The sequence below is a fragment of the Typopeltis vanoorti genome, chromosome 14, assembly GCF_054136105.1.
Source record: "Typopeltis vanoorti isolate ZY-2024b chromosome 14, IOZ_Tvanoo_1.0, whole genome shotgun sequence".
Lineage (NCBI taxonomy): Eukaryota > Metazoa > Arthropoda > Arachnida > Uropygi > Thelyphonidae > Typopeltis > Typopeltis vanoorti.
In genome coordinates this window covers 9,330,757-9,347,526 of record NC_143562.1, presented here as the reverse complement: position 1 = coordinate 9,347,526, position 16,770 = coordinate 9,330,757, and the positions used below count along the sequence as shown (strand labels likewise).

Sequence of the window (16,770 nt, the reverse complement as noted above, 5' to 3'; positions counted from 1 at the left end):
AATTGCAGAAGAGAGGGGATAAAAATCGGCATAGGACTACGGTAGTTAGTGACTTATATATCAGTTCTAAAGCCGGTACAAGATCTAGAGGGAATCTGCAATTTTTGTATACCAATGCTAGAAGCATTCGAAATAAAAGAGAAGAATATTTGGCATTAGTCAGTGAAATTTCACCAAAAGTTGTAGGCATTAGTGAAACTTGGCTGTCAGCAGAAGATGTGGTCACTGGAATTGAATGTGATGGGTACAGTATTTTCAGGGAGGATAGAGAAGATAGAACAGGAGGAGGAGTACTGTTGATGATAGCTGATGTGTTGCAGCCAAAGAAAGTAGTATATCATGATGATAGACATGTAAATGAGAGTTCATTTGAGGCAGTCTGGTGCGAAATAGTGACCAACGCAACCAAATATACAGTTGGATGCTGCTATAGGCCAGGGAGTACGGGGGGAGATATTGAATTCATGCATCAGCAATTTAGTGCAATGAGTGAAGGCTTAGTGATTATTATGGGGGATTTTAATTATGGTGATATCAATTGGAAGGAGGAAATATCACGTAGCAAAAAGGAAATGGAGTTCATACATCTTCTACGAGATAATTACTTGAAACAGCACGTAACTGAAGGGACACGTGGTGTGAGAGTGTTGGACCTGGTTATTGGTTCAGAGGTTATATGCATAAGTAAGGTGTCCTCGTTACCTCCAGTTGGTGAAAGCGATCATGTGGTATTGACTTGGGAGGTTGCAAAATCTGTGGATTTTTCTATTAAGAAGGGATATGTACGGAACTACAGGTTAGGCAATTATAACAAGCTTCGGAGTGAGCTTGCAGCCATCCCATGGCAGAACATATTGCAAGGGAAAGATGTTAGCAGTGCTTGGGATAAAATCAGCGGGTATCTGAGGAAAGCAATATCAGATTGTGTCCCCATGGTCAGGAGGTCAAACAAGGCAGGCATTAGATGGATGAGCAGTAGTATCAAGTTTGAACTGCAAAAAAAGAAAATGTTATGGAGAATTTACAAGGAGAAGGGCGATCAGAACACCCATGAGCAGTACAAGGCTCAAGCTAGGAAGGTTACCAGCATAGTAAGAAAAGCTAAATCAGATTATGAGAAGACCTTAGCCAAAGAGATCAAAGGTAATCCCAAAGAGTTCTTCCGCTATGTGGCAAGTAAGAGGAAGAATGACTTCGGAAGGATAACCTTAGTGGGTGCTGATGGTATTGAGGTGACAAAATCAGATGTAATAGTCGAGTTACTGAGTGATCACTCCTCAAAAGTCTATCACCCAAGTGAGGATATCTCTATACCTATAGCAATACCTAATGTGAGAATTGAAGCTAAAGAATCAGAAGTATTAAATATATTGCAAAACTTAAATGCAAACACTGCGGTAGGCTTAGATGGAATATCAGCTCGGGTGTTGCGTGAATGTGCAAATGAATTGTCAACCCCTCTTACCTGGATATTTAATTTAAGTTTGAACTCTGGTATGGTCCCTAGGGAGTGGAAGTTAGGCAAAGTGGTTCCTTTGCATAAGGGTGGCTCTAAAACTGCGGTATTGAATTACAGACCAATCACCATCTCAGGAGTAGTGGTAAAAGTATTGGAAAAGTTGGTTAAAGACAAAATTCAAGAATGGGTGGATCAGGATATGATACTCTATAGAGGCCAACATGGTTTTGTTAAAGGTAGATCCTGCCTTAGCAATCTATTAACTATTCATAATAGAATAACATCAGAGTTGGACAAAGGAACTGGCTACACAGTGGTACTTCTGGATTTTGCTAAGGCTTTTGACAGGATACCCCATAGAACACTGTTATGCAAATTGGAGCAGATGGGAATGGATATTAAATTGGTGATATGGATAGGAGAATGGCTCAGGGAGAGATACCATAAGGTGGTGTATGGAGGAGCCGAGTCCAGAATGAGGCAGGTGACCAGTGGTGTGCCTCAGGGCTCTGTGCTTGGGCCAATGTTGTTTAATTTGTATATAAATGATATAGGAAACGGCTTAAAGGGAGATATTCAGTTGTTTGCTGATGATGCAAAGTTGTGTAGTGCAATAAAAAATCAAGCTGATGTTGAAAGTTTGCAGGAGGATTTAAATAAGCTGGTAAAATGGGCAAAAGAAAATGGATGTCAGTTCAATGTGGAAAAGTGTAAAGTCATGCATTTTGGGATTAAAAGATTACCAGCTGTGTACTACATCGATAGAAAGGTACTCCAAGAGATTGATGAGGCTAGGGACTTAGGGGTATTGGTAGATAGGGAGATGAAGTTCAGAGGACACATTGCTAAGGTGTCCAAGATTGCACATAGGATTACTTGGTTGTTGAGGAACACACTGACATCCAGAGATAAGGAGGTTATTATTCCCCTTTATAAAGCATTGATGCTTCCACATTTGGATTACTGTGCTCAGGTCTGGTCACCTGGATTCCTTGGAGATGAGGAGGCTGTGGAGAGGGTTCAGAGAAGAGTGACCAAGTTGGTGAGTGATATAAAAAATGCTCCCTACATTGATAGATTGAGAGCTTGTGGATTGCAGAGGTTGGTTGATAGGCGAAGAAGAGGGGATATGATAGTAGAAACATTCAAATTACTAAAAGGTTTTTATAGGATTGATGCAGGGGAAATGTTTCAGCTGTGTGATAGTGATGGAAGAACAAGAGGTCATCTCTGGAAATTAAAGAAGAGTGTGGTTAACAAAGGTGTCAGAACAAGGTTTTTTGCCTGGAGGGTGGTGAATGAGTGGAATTCATTGCCTGACTTTGTTGTGAGCTCTTCATCTGTAAATGAATTCAAGAAGAGACATGACAGATATTGTTTTGCTAGTTTGGGTCTCCCGCGATGAGTCTACTGACTCCATGGAGATAACCGTAATAATAATAATAATAATAACATAAATCACAAGAGAAAGGAATTCAAGCTAGAGGCATAGAAAATAAGAATGGAGAAATCATAACTGAAGAAGATAAGTCCTAATGAGATGGAAGGAATACATTTAAGATCTATATGATGAGGAAAATAGACCAAATGAGTTGCCATTAGAAGATACAAAGAAGGTAAATGAAAATGATCCAGGCCCAGATATTTTGAAGACAGAAGTAGAAATGGCCATTAAAGACTAAAATGTGGAAAGGCAGAAGGAATACACGAAATACCTGCAGAATTCCTGAAACAACTTAAGAAGAAAGGAACTGAAGGAACAACCAAAATAATAAATTTAATTTATAACAAAGGAGAATTATCAAAAGATTTTATGACCTTAATATTTATACCTATACCAAAGAAAAGTAATGCAGTGAACTGCAAGGATTTTAGAACAATAAGTCTCATTTCGACCCACAGGAAGACCAAGATATAGGTGGACTGATATGGTACAAAGTGCCTTAGATGATAGAAATAAAAGATCTGATAATGTTGGAGTCTTGACAAGTAACAGACTGATTTGGAGGAAAATTGTAGATAGGAAGTTAGTAATGATATATTTTTTCATGTAGTACTATCATATCCTGTACACCCCTTGTGGGTACATGGCAGGAATTTGGTGATGATGATGAAGTCTCATTTCCCATACATCAAAAATACTTATGAGAATCTGAACATGAAGAATTGCATCTAAGGTGGAAGAATTTCTTGGAGAAGATCAGTTTGGTTTCAGGAAGGGTAGGAGAACAAGAGATGTGATTGGACTGTTAAGAATAGTAAGTGAAAGAAGTATGGAAATGAATAAAGAGTTAATATCTGTTATATAGATTTTGAAAAAGCTTTTGACTTTGTAAAATGGGATAAGATGGTGGAACTAATGGAAAAGACAGAAGGCCAATTATTTCATTATATATGGGACAAACTGCCATGGTGAGAGATATATATGGTACAAAAGAACCAGGTATCATTGGATGAGGAGTAAGACAAGGTTGTTCTCTGTCACCAATTTTGTTTAACATGTATTCCAAAGCAATGTTAAAAGAAGCACTGGAGAATCCAGAAGAAAGAATAAAGATTGGAAGTTGAAAGATATTTGCAATAAAATACGCATATGACAAGGTATTATTATCAAATACCGAAACAGGACTACAACATCTGTTGAACAGATTACTGGAATCCTGTATCAATTATGGAATGAAAATTAACATAAGAAAAACAAAGCTAATGCAAATATCAAGAAAAGAGGCAAATATGGATATCAGAATAAATAGGGAAAAATTGAATCAAGTAAATATATTTAAATATCTAGGAAGTGCGATTAGTAATGATGGAAGATGTAAAAGTGACATAAAAGCAAGAATAGCGATGGGAAGAGATGCCTTTAATAGAAAATGGAATTTATTCAGAAGTAAAATGGAGAGATACCTAAAGAAAAGACTAATAAAATGTTATGTGCGGAGTGTTGCCCTCTATGCAGCTGAAACTTGGATATTGAAAAAAGAAGAAATTAAGATTTTGGAAAGCTATGAGATGTGGATTTGGAGAAGGACGGAAAAAATCAAATGGACAGATAAAATAACTAATGTAGAAGTCTTAAAAAAGAGTAGAAGAAGAAAGAAGTCTGTTAAGGAGGATTAAAAGAATGGAAACTGGATTGGACATATTCTGAGAGGGAATGGAATCAGAGATGCCATCAAAGGATAAATAGACGGAAAAAGACCCAGAGGAAGAGTAAGGAACACAATGCTAGATCACATGCTGAATGGAGATAGGTACACAACTTTAAAAGAGAAGGCTCAGAACAGAAGAGAGTGGAAGGAAAGTTTTTGCTACTAAGAGAAGAACCTACTCAATTGCAGAATACTCAAGAAGAAGAGAAGACAATATATATAGCCATCTATAGAGGCAGTATGCCTTGTATATAGAGGCTTCCCATAATGCATAGCATTATACATGTCTGTAAGAATATGTTGCCTTGCATTATTGGATACTAAGGCATTGATGTGAAGTCATCAGCCTCTATATATAGAAGTAGCCCAGTTGTGAAGTGACTTCTCAAGCAAACTTTGTTTGCTTACACTTGTATAAAGAATGGAACCAGTAATATAATTTCTTGGCATCTTTAATTGATAGTACAACTAAGTGAAAAAAAAACTTTCAACTTGTATATTGCTAGTTTAGTGTTTTGGCTAATTTCTCTCTTATTCCATATATATTTATTCAAGCTGGCTAACCACAATACCAGCTTTGTTTATTGTGTTGTCTGTCTATTTCCAGATTTAACCTGCCATCTTCACTAAAAACTATGCCTAAACAGCTGAAATATTTTACTTGTATAGGATCTCCATTCAGAATGCAGCTGAAGTTTTAAAGCAATAAAAAGACCAACACTATTTTCATAGTGTTGGTCTTTTTATTGCTGATTTTCATGCCAAATTTATTACAGCTGTTATTCTGTTTAGTTAGAGAATTCTGGAGACTTACACTAGATGTGTTTAGGAGTACAAAATCATCTGCATAAAGCAAAGAACTAAGTTTGATATCCTCAATTCTGATATCAGGCCTAACGCCACTTTCTTTCATAATGTGATCCATACAGACGAACTCTTTAAGAATGGAGTAATGTGCATCCTTGCCTTACTCCTGATTTTACATTAAACCATTCTGTATTTCCTTCAATTCTAACTACTGATTAACAATTTAAATATAGACTATATATTTCTCTGTATAATTGAAGTGTTTTGAAAGGCTTTTCTCTGGGTACTTGTTGTATGCTTTTTGCACATCTACAAAACTTGAGTACAGATTCTTGTCATATTCCAACGATGTCTTAAATGAAAATCTAATCTTCACACCCTCTATTTGGCCTGAACCCAGCTTGTTCTTCTCCAAATTTCTCTTCCATAATCTTTCTCAACCTCTTTTCAAGTATGCTTTCAAAAATCTTACCTGGAACACTTAGTAGAGATATTCCTCTATAATTCTCATTCAGTTTTATTCCCTTTTTTTATAGCTAGATACTATGAAAGCTCTACTCCAATAACCAAGAATGTGACCTTTTGATCAGGTCCCCTGAATTATGGAGTGTAGTCACTGCAAAACTTTTATACCTCCATACTTGAGTATTTCTGGTTGAATATCATCTACTCCAGCTGCCTTTCCATATTTCAAGTTATTGATGGCTTTTTCTATCTCAAGTATCGATATGTAATCCTCTTTGCATTCTTCTTGAAAATTTTCTAGTACAGTTCTGTTACTGCTTGGTTCATTTAACAGTCATTCAAAGTAATTACTTCAGACATCTAGAATATTCATCTCTTCAGTTTTTATGTCACCTTTATTATTTTTGATTCCTTTTACCGTATTCTTTCCTCCATTTCTAAGCTTGTTCAATAGCCCCCAGAACATTTTGCCACCTTCCTGATAATATTTTATTATTATTATTATTTGACACCTCCAGGGAGTCCAAAGACACATCGAGGGAGGGCACCTGCTCTACAGCTCTGTCTCCACCACTCACCAACTGACAGCAACTAAACCAATGGCATCCACCACCCACTAGCACTTGTATTTCCACAGAAATCACAAACATCCATGCCCACAGAGGGATTCAAACCTGCAGCCTTTTGGCTGGAGAGCGGACACGCTAACTACTCGGCCAGACAGGCTGGCAATGGAAAATTTATCTTCCATATTCTTTCCAAACTCTTCCACTGACTTGTTTAGCTACTTTTACACATAGCTTGGCTCTCTTACATTTTTCTAGGAACATTTGGTATGCTTTCTTCTTTTCCAGCATTGCTTCGTTAACTTCTTGTGTCCACTATGGTGCCCTCATTTTTAATGTGATATCCCTTTTTATCCTGCTTAGTACTAAGTAATGGTCACTTCCAATTTCAAATCCTCTGTACACTCTTGTATCCTGAACCAGCATGATAATATCACTATTAACAATGCAGCCAATGAGGCTTTTCTTATTTCTTGTGCACTTAGTAATAACTAGTCTGTGTCCTGACAGAAGTCCAGTAAATACCATTATTATTGGCCAATTTATCCCTAATATAAAATCAATATTAGGGATAAATAGACTAAACTAAAATATGAGATATGAGAATTTTATATCTCTGTTTAGTTTGTTATCTGTCAGTCCTGACAGACAGCAAACTAATTTTGTGGAAAATTTTTCAATAGAAAGTAAGTTAATATAAAATTATTATGCAGTACTATCACAGTATCCTCTAAATCTCTAGGACACATCAGAAATTTAATGATGATATTATTTAAACTTACCAAAATACTGTTTATCAGTTGACTCTCAGTAACAGAATTGTGAAAAATCTTCAATGATAATATGAGAAATGTTTATAATATAGTGCACCTTTGAAATGTCTGATTAAGTATAAGCTCTCTCAGTGAGATGCATTTTAGTAATAAAACAAATGTAAATTATGTGCTACAATTGTCTGTATAATTAATTTCTGCTAATTCCACAATTTATCTGCTAGACAGTTCCTTATTATCCTTCTGCAATTGTAGATTAATGTATGCACAAAAAACATGCAGATGGACTTGCACCTATGTATTCAGTTATTGTGACTTGCAATGTACACTGAAGTCAGGTAAATGAAACAATATTGTAATTATTTTTAGAATATATGAGTTTCATTTTAACATAATTTTTTTTTTCGAACAACTTCTATACAAAAGAAAATAACCCGCTTACCTTGGACAACTTGAAGTACTTATCTCTTTATAGTAGTGCTATGGAAGTAAAATTGGTTGTTTCTGGAAGTTTCAAAATATATCTTTCGGTTCTCATTCCAGGTGCCTTATTAGATCAGTATGCCTTTTCTTGTATTGGGCCCATCCATTGGTCTCTAGAGAATTTATATACAATTGTACCATTAGTCTCTTATGGTGAAGCTCTATGCATGTAACGAATAATGAAATTTTCAATATTAAACTGTACATTAGAAATAACAATGAAGTGAAACAAATATTCAGCTGTTATGAACTGTTTGGAACACCCAGAATACTGCAAATCTGTTATGATATTGGAGCGTTATCGAATAGCAAGAATAATAAATGAATCATCACTATTCTACTATCATAATTAGAGTATTTTCTTCATTATAGGAATGCTGGGTTGTGTCTGAAAAAAAATTAATGAGTTAATATTGCCCAAGTATGATAATGATAAGCTTAGTAGAAGAGCAATAATGAAGTGTGATAGCCAGAATGTGTCAGAAGAGAGGCCTGGAATATGTGGATGCTTGGAGGCCATTTGAGAACAGAAATGAAGTGTATGCTATAGACCACTTGCATTTAAATAAGGAAGGATGTAGGCATCTGGAAGATTGATGTTCTCTGAACGAGTCAGTGTGTCAATGCAGAGAAACTAGAATTACCAGGGCAGATGGTAGCAAGGGTGGCATCTTGTGGGAATATGTGCTTGGGAGAAGGGGTGGATACATCAGGTAATGCTGAGTATAGTGGAGTCTGGAGGGAATAATGATAGGTATAGAAACAGTGACATTTTTATGCTTTATACTGATGCAAGAAGTATCCAGAATAAAGGAGATGAATTGATGGCATTGATAACATCAGCCTGGCAAAAGTTTATTGGGATCTCTGAGAAGTGGTTGACGGACGATGATATAATAACAGGAATAGAAGTAGCAAGGTACAGTATTTTTCGACAGGATAGGAAGGGAAAATGAGGAGTGGATAAATCATCATGTATCATACTGCTTATGATGCGTGATGACTTATGTCCTCTTGGAGTGGAGGCTTTGGAAGGCAGTGACACTAATGGTTTTGAAAGCATATGGTGTGAGGTAGAGGTAGGCAAGACAGGATATTTAATGGAGTGTTGCTATAAGCAAAGGAGCACAGAGGGTGAGGAACAGGAGATGTTTATGCAGTTGAGCTTGGCAAGTGCAAGAAGAATGATTGTTATGGGAGATTTTAACTATGGCAGATGACCTGGGAAGAGGAAAATGCATGTAGTAATAAGGAATGGAATTTCTAGAATTCTTGAGAGACAAATGTCTTAGGTAATATGTAATAGAAGTAACACAAGGTTCAAGAGTTTTGGATTTGATCATGGCATCAGAAGAGCTGATTATAACTAAGATGTCATCTCTTCCCCCAATTGGAGAGAGTGACCATGTGGTTTTGACTTGGAAGATAAACAGAGATGCAGGAGTACCAAAGAGAAGGGAATGTATGTGGAATTATAAAAGGCAGGCGATTATAATATTCTAAGATATCAACTTGGGGACAGTTCCATGGAGGGAGGATTTAGAAGGGCAAGATATCATTGGTGCTTGGGAAATTGTGAAGGAATATTTATTAGTAGCAACAGTAAGCTGTATTCTGCTAGTGAAGAAGAGGACACAGTTTGGTGTAAAGCGGATGCTAAACAATATCAAACAGGAGCTGCAGGTGAAAAAGAGGTTATGGAAGAGATAAAGAGAGGAGTGGACAGCAGATGCATGAAGAATATAAGACTCAGGCCAGGAGAGTGACTAGAATGGTAAGGAAAGCAAAACTGAAATATGAGAAGAGATTGGCCCTAAGATTCAAAGAAAATCCTAGGGAATTTTTTAGCTATGTGGCCAGTAGGAGGAGAAATTATTGTGGAAGAATGACATTGCAGGATAAAAATGGGAATAGAGTGACTGATGCAGAGGACATAGTGGAGTTGTTCATCCTGGAGAAGTGGGGTTTAATATTAGAGGGCTAGGGCAGGTTCGAGGTTTAGAGGTAAAAGAGGAGAGTGTGTTTCAAATACTGAATACTCTGGATGTCAATAAAGCTGTGGGACCGGATGGAATTTTGCCACAGGTTATCAGAGCATGTGTTAAAGAACTGGGCTCCATTGACCTGGCTTTTCAATGATAGTCTTGCTACGGGAAAAGCAGCAAGACATTTCCTCCCAAGGAATGAAGGAAAGTAAGATGATACCATTGCAAAAGAATGGTAGCAAACTGGAAGTGTCAAATTATAGACCAGTTTGGGTTTCATGAGTAGTTGTTAAGATCGTGGAGAAATTAGTGAGGGACTATATACAGCATTCGGCAGATGAGGTTAATGTTATCTGTGAGAATCAACTTGGATTTGTTAAGGGGGGGGGGGGCTCTTGCTTAAATAATATGATTGCCTTTTATAATAAAGTGACAAGAGCAGTTAATGAGGGAAAGGCATACACCACCATTTTTTTGGGATATTGCAAAGGCATTTGACAGGGTGCCACATGATAAGCTGATATTTAAGTTACAGCACACGATTTAGATGTCAGATTAGTCAACTGGATTCAGGACTGGCCATCTGGTAGGTATTAGAGAATTGTGTATGGTGGGGCAATATCAAGAAAGCAGAAGGTTACAAGTGGGATCCACAGAGCTCAGTACTGAGACCTGTATTGTTTAATCTTTATATCAATGACATTGTGAATGGATTGCAAGGGGATACTCAGTTGTTTGCAGATGATGTGAAGCTGGGAAGGGCTATTAGTAATAGTACAGTTGAAGCAGCCTTGCAAGAGGATTTGAATAAACTGGACAGATGGACAAATGAATGGGGTGTCAGTTCAATGCAGCAAAATGTAAAGTCTTGAAGTTTGGGATAGATTGATGGGAGGCTGCATACTCTGTTGGAGGAGCTGTACTTTAGGAAGTAGGGAGGGACGAGAGATCTGGGGATGATTGATAGAAACCTGAAATTCAGGGAATATGCTGCAAAGGTGGTGAAGGTAACCCCAGAGGATTGCTGCAATACTGAGAAGGATGCTGACTTGCAATGAGTTGAAGGAGTGGTATGACAGACTGTTTTCTAGGAAGGACCTCACACGACAAGTCTTTTGGCTCCATGGAAGCTTGAATAATAATAATAATCTATCATTAAAGATACACAAAAATTATTATTATTATGTGACACCTGCAAGAACTCATTATGGGAGGGCACACTACTCCGCTACAACTCACCTTCTCCATTATTTAAACCTCCAAACTACAAAACACTACTACCATCAACTGCCCACTATCACTAGTATATATTATCCATAAATCATGTGTTTTCTCAATGGCCAATGTCCTGTATGCAGGATGAAAAACCTTAGTTTCCGGGAGGGAAAAAGCCCTGCTACCGCCTCATGAGACTGACTAACTCACCTTCAGCTGAAAATGCCCATATAAAAATTCCTCTTGCCACAACAATAAGAAAACTGAGTTCTTTTCCAATTGAAGGGTGCAATGTGCCTGTGATTCTTCCAAATTAATCAAGATCCAATATATTAATATAATGATATCCCAAAAATTGCATGTTGTCTGTTGTTGTTGATGACAGGAAAAGAACCCTGCAGTACCAGCATTATTTCAGGTCTCCAGGGAGTCATTCATTGTGAATCTTTAGTCTTCATAGAGCACAATACCAATCATTCCTCAATTTGAACAGATTGTACACTGACTACACTTCAGCAATTGTACACTGACTACACACTACTGCAAAGCATTCCACTTACTTGCCTCTCTACATGCAAAACTCTTATGAAAATGGCAAATACATATCCCTATATAGCTTTCTAGGATGACCTCTCATTCTACCATCACTCCTTACTCTATGCAATACAAGTATTCCAGTGATGGCGGGAACTATATAATAGGCTCTTACTCCCAACATCAGCATGCTAAAGGTTTAGTAAAAAAAAATAAAATAATAAATCACATCTGCAGTCTATCTGCACACGCAGACTTCTTCATTTACTGTTAACAAGGGGGGGGGGATCATTAATTCAAATATGCACGTTGTTCAGCTGCCAGTAAACATCTCTATCATTTATATCAATGCAGTACATTATTACTAATTTAAGGATCTTCACACAATCTCTATGAAATTGTGAATGAGGTTCACTGTTGGAGGTTTACTTTAGATATCAAATCTATCCATTCCTTAATCTCATTCCTTTATCGCTGCACTCTTACACTTTTATATGCAATGCATGCCACATACTACCAATCTCCATGTTAAAAAACTTATCTCATATACTTCAACCGACTTCACATGATATATAGATCGATTGATACGAAATATCTATCAACACAAAGATCAGCCTGGTCAAATCCATGGTCTTCTCTGTGGTTCTTTATGCTAAGAGTTTTGGACAATGAAAAAGGCAATTGAGAAAATTCTCAATCTTTTTGAAATATTAGCAAAATGTCAGGAGTTAGAAGGAAGCCTCTTAGGAAATGACTAAGGGTGGAGAATGCATTTAGAATGACAGAAGACAGAACAGATGAAGAAGACTAATACATCGGGTCACAAGTCCTCAGCCATGTGAAGATTGATTAAGTGAGAAATTAACAAAGTGAATTAATACATAATCATTAAATCCTTTTCCTTTCCTAACATACATAGATGCACAATATACTGATTTAAGGAAACATAACATACACTGAGTGCCATAAACCTATAAATAGCAATAAAAATAAATAAATAAACAAATAAGAAAATAAATTGCAGCACTAGAATTCTCCTCCTTGTAACATGAATATTAATATAGTACTTCTGAATTTACCAATGGTGGACATTATGGTAAAGATAACAAACTCTCCATGCTCTAAAAATAATTCAGTGAGCCTTTCCAACCTGGATGGCCAAGTGGTTAGCATATCCACTCTCCAGCCAAAAGGCTGCAGGTTTGAATCCTGCTGTGGGCATGGATGTTTGTGATTGTCTGTGAAAATACGAGTGGTGGCAGGCAGTAGATGATGATAGTAATTGCAGCATTTCGCCGTTTTTGGTGGATTGAATGGTGGAGAGAGAGTTGTGGAGTAGGTGCCCTCCTTGGATGAATCTTTGGCCTCCTTGGAGTTGTCATGTAATAAAAATAGCAATAATTAATCTCATTCACTCAATTCATATAATCACCAAATATCACTTAAATAATAAGAAGTAATGTATGTCATCTGATTTTAATTTGAATTGTTTAAATTTATAAGTTTCTCTTAATCATCATCATCATCATCATGCATATCAAGGATTTAGGCCTAGCGTGGCCTCTTCTGGCCTTATAAGTCATCATTGAATCGTTTAAGAGGACGTCCTGGTTTTCTTTTTCCTAATGGCTTATACTTTAAAGCTTGTTTTGGTAATCTTTCTATTTTCATTCTTTGAATGTGTTCCATCCATTTATGTTTATATTTTTTAATTTTTTCTATTACTGATTCTTGGTTTAATTCTTTCATATCTTCGTTTCTTTTGTGTTCAAATTGTGGTCAATACTTTGTTTTTCTCATAAACTTCATTTTTACTGTTGTTAATCTTTGTTTGTCTTTTTGTTTTATTGTCGAGATTTCGCTTCCATACAATAAGACTGGTAGGGCTAATGTATTGTATACTTTTAGTATGGTTTGTTTTTGAACTAGGTTTGGTTAAAAAATAGAGTTAATTACACCTCTTAGTTTTAAATATTTTGCATTTTTACGTTTATATCTTTTTCATTTTCATATGTGATCAAACATTCTAGGTAGTTAAACGAATTCACCTGTTCTAAGATCTTGTTATCTATTACTATCTTAGTTCTTGCTGGATCTTGTCCTTTAAAGCAGTGCTTTCCAAACTTCTGGATGTCAGGGTCCCCTTTGCAAAAATTAAAATATTTCATGCCCCACCTCGAAAAAAAGATACTTTATTATAATATTTATTGGATTTATATTCAATACAAAACATACACAGCGAATACTGCAAAATCATTTCTTGCTTCTTACCGTTTGGTTCTGAAGACGGTGCGGGCTGTTCTGGTAAAATATGAAATACTGTCCTTTTTTTTTTTTTTTCAGTCTGTTTCTGCTTCTTCTGATTGTTCGCGGAAATTTTTTTTTATTTTTTTATCAGCCACTTATCCATCTCAGGGTTAAATTTTTTTTAACGTAGAATAGATCAAATATAGTTCGCCCACCGATTTGAGGTCCCTCGAAACTACTGCGCATGTCAGAAAAAGGAGAATCCATTCCGATAATAGGGTTATCAGTCTGTCTTCTGGGATGTAATAATAAACAAACTGAGTTTGTTTATTATTACAGGTCGGAAAATTTAGCTTTTCTTTTACGAACATTGTTGTTTTTAAAGTGTAACTATTTTGCTTGTATAACAGTTGGAAAAATGTACGTAGAGTGTTAATACGTGCAAATACTGCGTTCTACATAAAACAATGTCACTTCGCTCTATGATAAGTTTCCTTTTATTCTGGGACTTTTTTAAAACAAAATCCGATTTCATGAAGTATTTTCCTTAAAGTTTCTCTTTTCTAAGGAAAATTAATTTTTTCTTTAAGCACAGGAATCAATTTCGGAACAGTTGGCACTCTTTTCTGAGAAGAAGAAGAGCTATTCACGTAAAATTCGTGAATAGCTCTTCTTATAACGTCTACATCAAAATCATTCAAAGCTACGGTTTCGATGGTTTTCTTTCTCTGGCGCTTTTTTTTTTTTTTTGGAGATTTAAATTTTGGCTTACCTTCACCTTTTGATTCCCTACGAATTCTTTTAACGGTCGACCCCGATACGCACGCAATTGCACTTGCACGTTTTATGACTTGAGAAAGGGGAACAAGAAGACGTCCTTCTGACGATTCTTTTTCGCAGAATGTCAGCACATTATTCAATATTCCTTTGCAAGAGCTACTGAAACGTTTAACAACAGAATTTGTTGACTGTACTGGATCCATCATACAAATTAATAATAAAAAAATAATGCAAAATGAGAACAACAAAAATCAAGCTAGTACTAGTACAGCGACAGACAAGAAAGCACGTGATTTCGCATGTTGGCGACCAATTCGTACATCCTTCATTTCTTTCTCCCCTTCAGCATGAATCGACTATTCTTGGCACAAAGCCAACAAGGGATCTAGAAATGGTGGGCGAACTATAATATCACCACTTACCGATACTGGCACACCACAGACTGATAACATGAAATTAGTGAATATTACCTGAAAAGGGGAATCCCGGACCAGGAACCTTTTTCTCTTTTGTGACTTTACCCCCTTTACGGTAATTAAGCCTAACGCGAAACAGACAGCAAAGGCAGGTTATTAATACATGCATATGATTGGCGCGGTATTAACAAAAGATCGCCAAAAAGAATAGCTGACAATTGAGTAGAAGATGTGAATAATGGCGGCTCGCGTATTAGTAACGCGTTTTGATCAGTGCGATAGTTTTGAATGATATATATATATATATAGAGGTAAGCGTTCTTCATTTTCTGAAATTTCATATGCTATTGCTTTGCGCATTTAGCTAATCGCTCGATATTGCTGGCAATCCTTTTCATCTGCAATATCCTCTACAAAATTTCTGCTGGCAGGTCTCAAGACCTGCGGGATTTCTAATTGCGATCATAAGCAATTCCCCAATCACCACCTACTAGATATAACAACGAATAAAACAGACATGGATAACATTAATGATCTTCTAGAGCATCTAAACAAAGATCAAGCACTGAAACTGTTTAAATTATTGCTTAAAAAATTCGATACGGAATGGCCAGGTTTCCTAAACCTGTACACACAACCAGAAGAATCCGAAGATATAGAGGACGAAGTAGAAGAAATCAACAACACGACCATCTCCATACCCGAGAACCACAGTCAGACAGTCTTCACAGAAGAACAAACGAATAAAAGAGGCACGCAGAATCGAGGATGATCATATAGAAAACGAAACACCCTCACAAACAGTGCCGGAAAAAAGGGGAAAGGTCCCCCTTTTTTCCGGTAATTCTCCGTGAAAACGAAAAATGGACCACAGTTGCAAGAAACCTGAAAGAACATAAAATTGGATACTCCTGGGCCAGAAATACCGACGAAGGAGTAAAAATTCAACCAACAACAGTCACAGACTACAGAGGAATAACAAAAATGATGGATAACAACAAACTACAGTACCACACCTTCGCACTAAGCAGCGAAAGAAATCTAATGGTTGTACAGCGAGGTGTCACCGAAGGCATTACCTCTGAGGAGATCGCGGCTGACATTACCCAGCAGGGCCTAACACCAATCAAAGTCAGCTGGATGTTCAGATCTGATAAACAACTGATGCCATTAGTATATTGGTTGAGATCCAGAACACACAAAGACGAATTTATGACATAACTGCGGTCTGTGGACTTAAGATAACAACAGAACCACTCAGGAAAAGGGCATCAGCAGGGCAATGCCATCGTTGCCAAAGACTGTGTAAAGCCGAGTTCAGATGCCTGAAGTGTGGTGAGAAACATCAAACCATTACATGCACAAAACCAAGAACCACACCAGCCAAATGTGCCAACTGTGGAGGGCCCCCCCAGCAAACTACAAAGGATGCAACCACCACCCCAGAAATCACGGAACTACAAGACCCGTCCAACCTCCCCCAATCTGGACCACTCAATGCATCTCTGCTGCACAGTCATCAAACCAACAAAACCCTGTCCATAAAAGTCAGGAAAGGGCTCAACCTTCCACCAAGACCTATGCAGAAACAGCCCACCCAAAGGACACAATGCAAAGCAATCAAATAGGCTCCAACATCACAGCAATACTGGCTGCCTTGCTAGCCACTATGCAGCAGGAATTCGGCAGAACAAACCCAACTCCATCCTCCACAAAGAGATTCCTGCAAGGAACCCATTCCATACTGTCAGCACTCAACTATGAATAAAACAAAAGTAAAACCCAACTCGTTTCTAATTATAGCCTGGAATGCCAATGGCCTCACCAACAAGACACTAGAACTAAAGGAATTTGCACAAAGACATAACCCGGACATATGCTGATCAAC

General features: G+C 37.2%; 1 protein-coding gene across 1 annotated transcript in view; it reads right to left on the bottom strand.

Moving 5' to 3' along the window:
• LOC150099187 (uncharacterized) overlaps positions 1-13,861 on the bottom strand; it is a 59,666-nt gene extending 45,805 nt beyond the window's left edge. The window contains exons 1-2 of the mRNA XM_090404275.1: positions 13,711-13,861; positions 7,665-7,818 (exon numbers count right to left, since the gene is read on the bottom strand). The gene's annotated coding sequence lies outside the window, so the exon portion shown is untranslated. The remainder of the gene's footprint in view (positions 1-7,664; positions 7,819-13,710) is intronic.
• Positions 13,862-16,770: the final 2,909 nt, after the last annotated feature.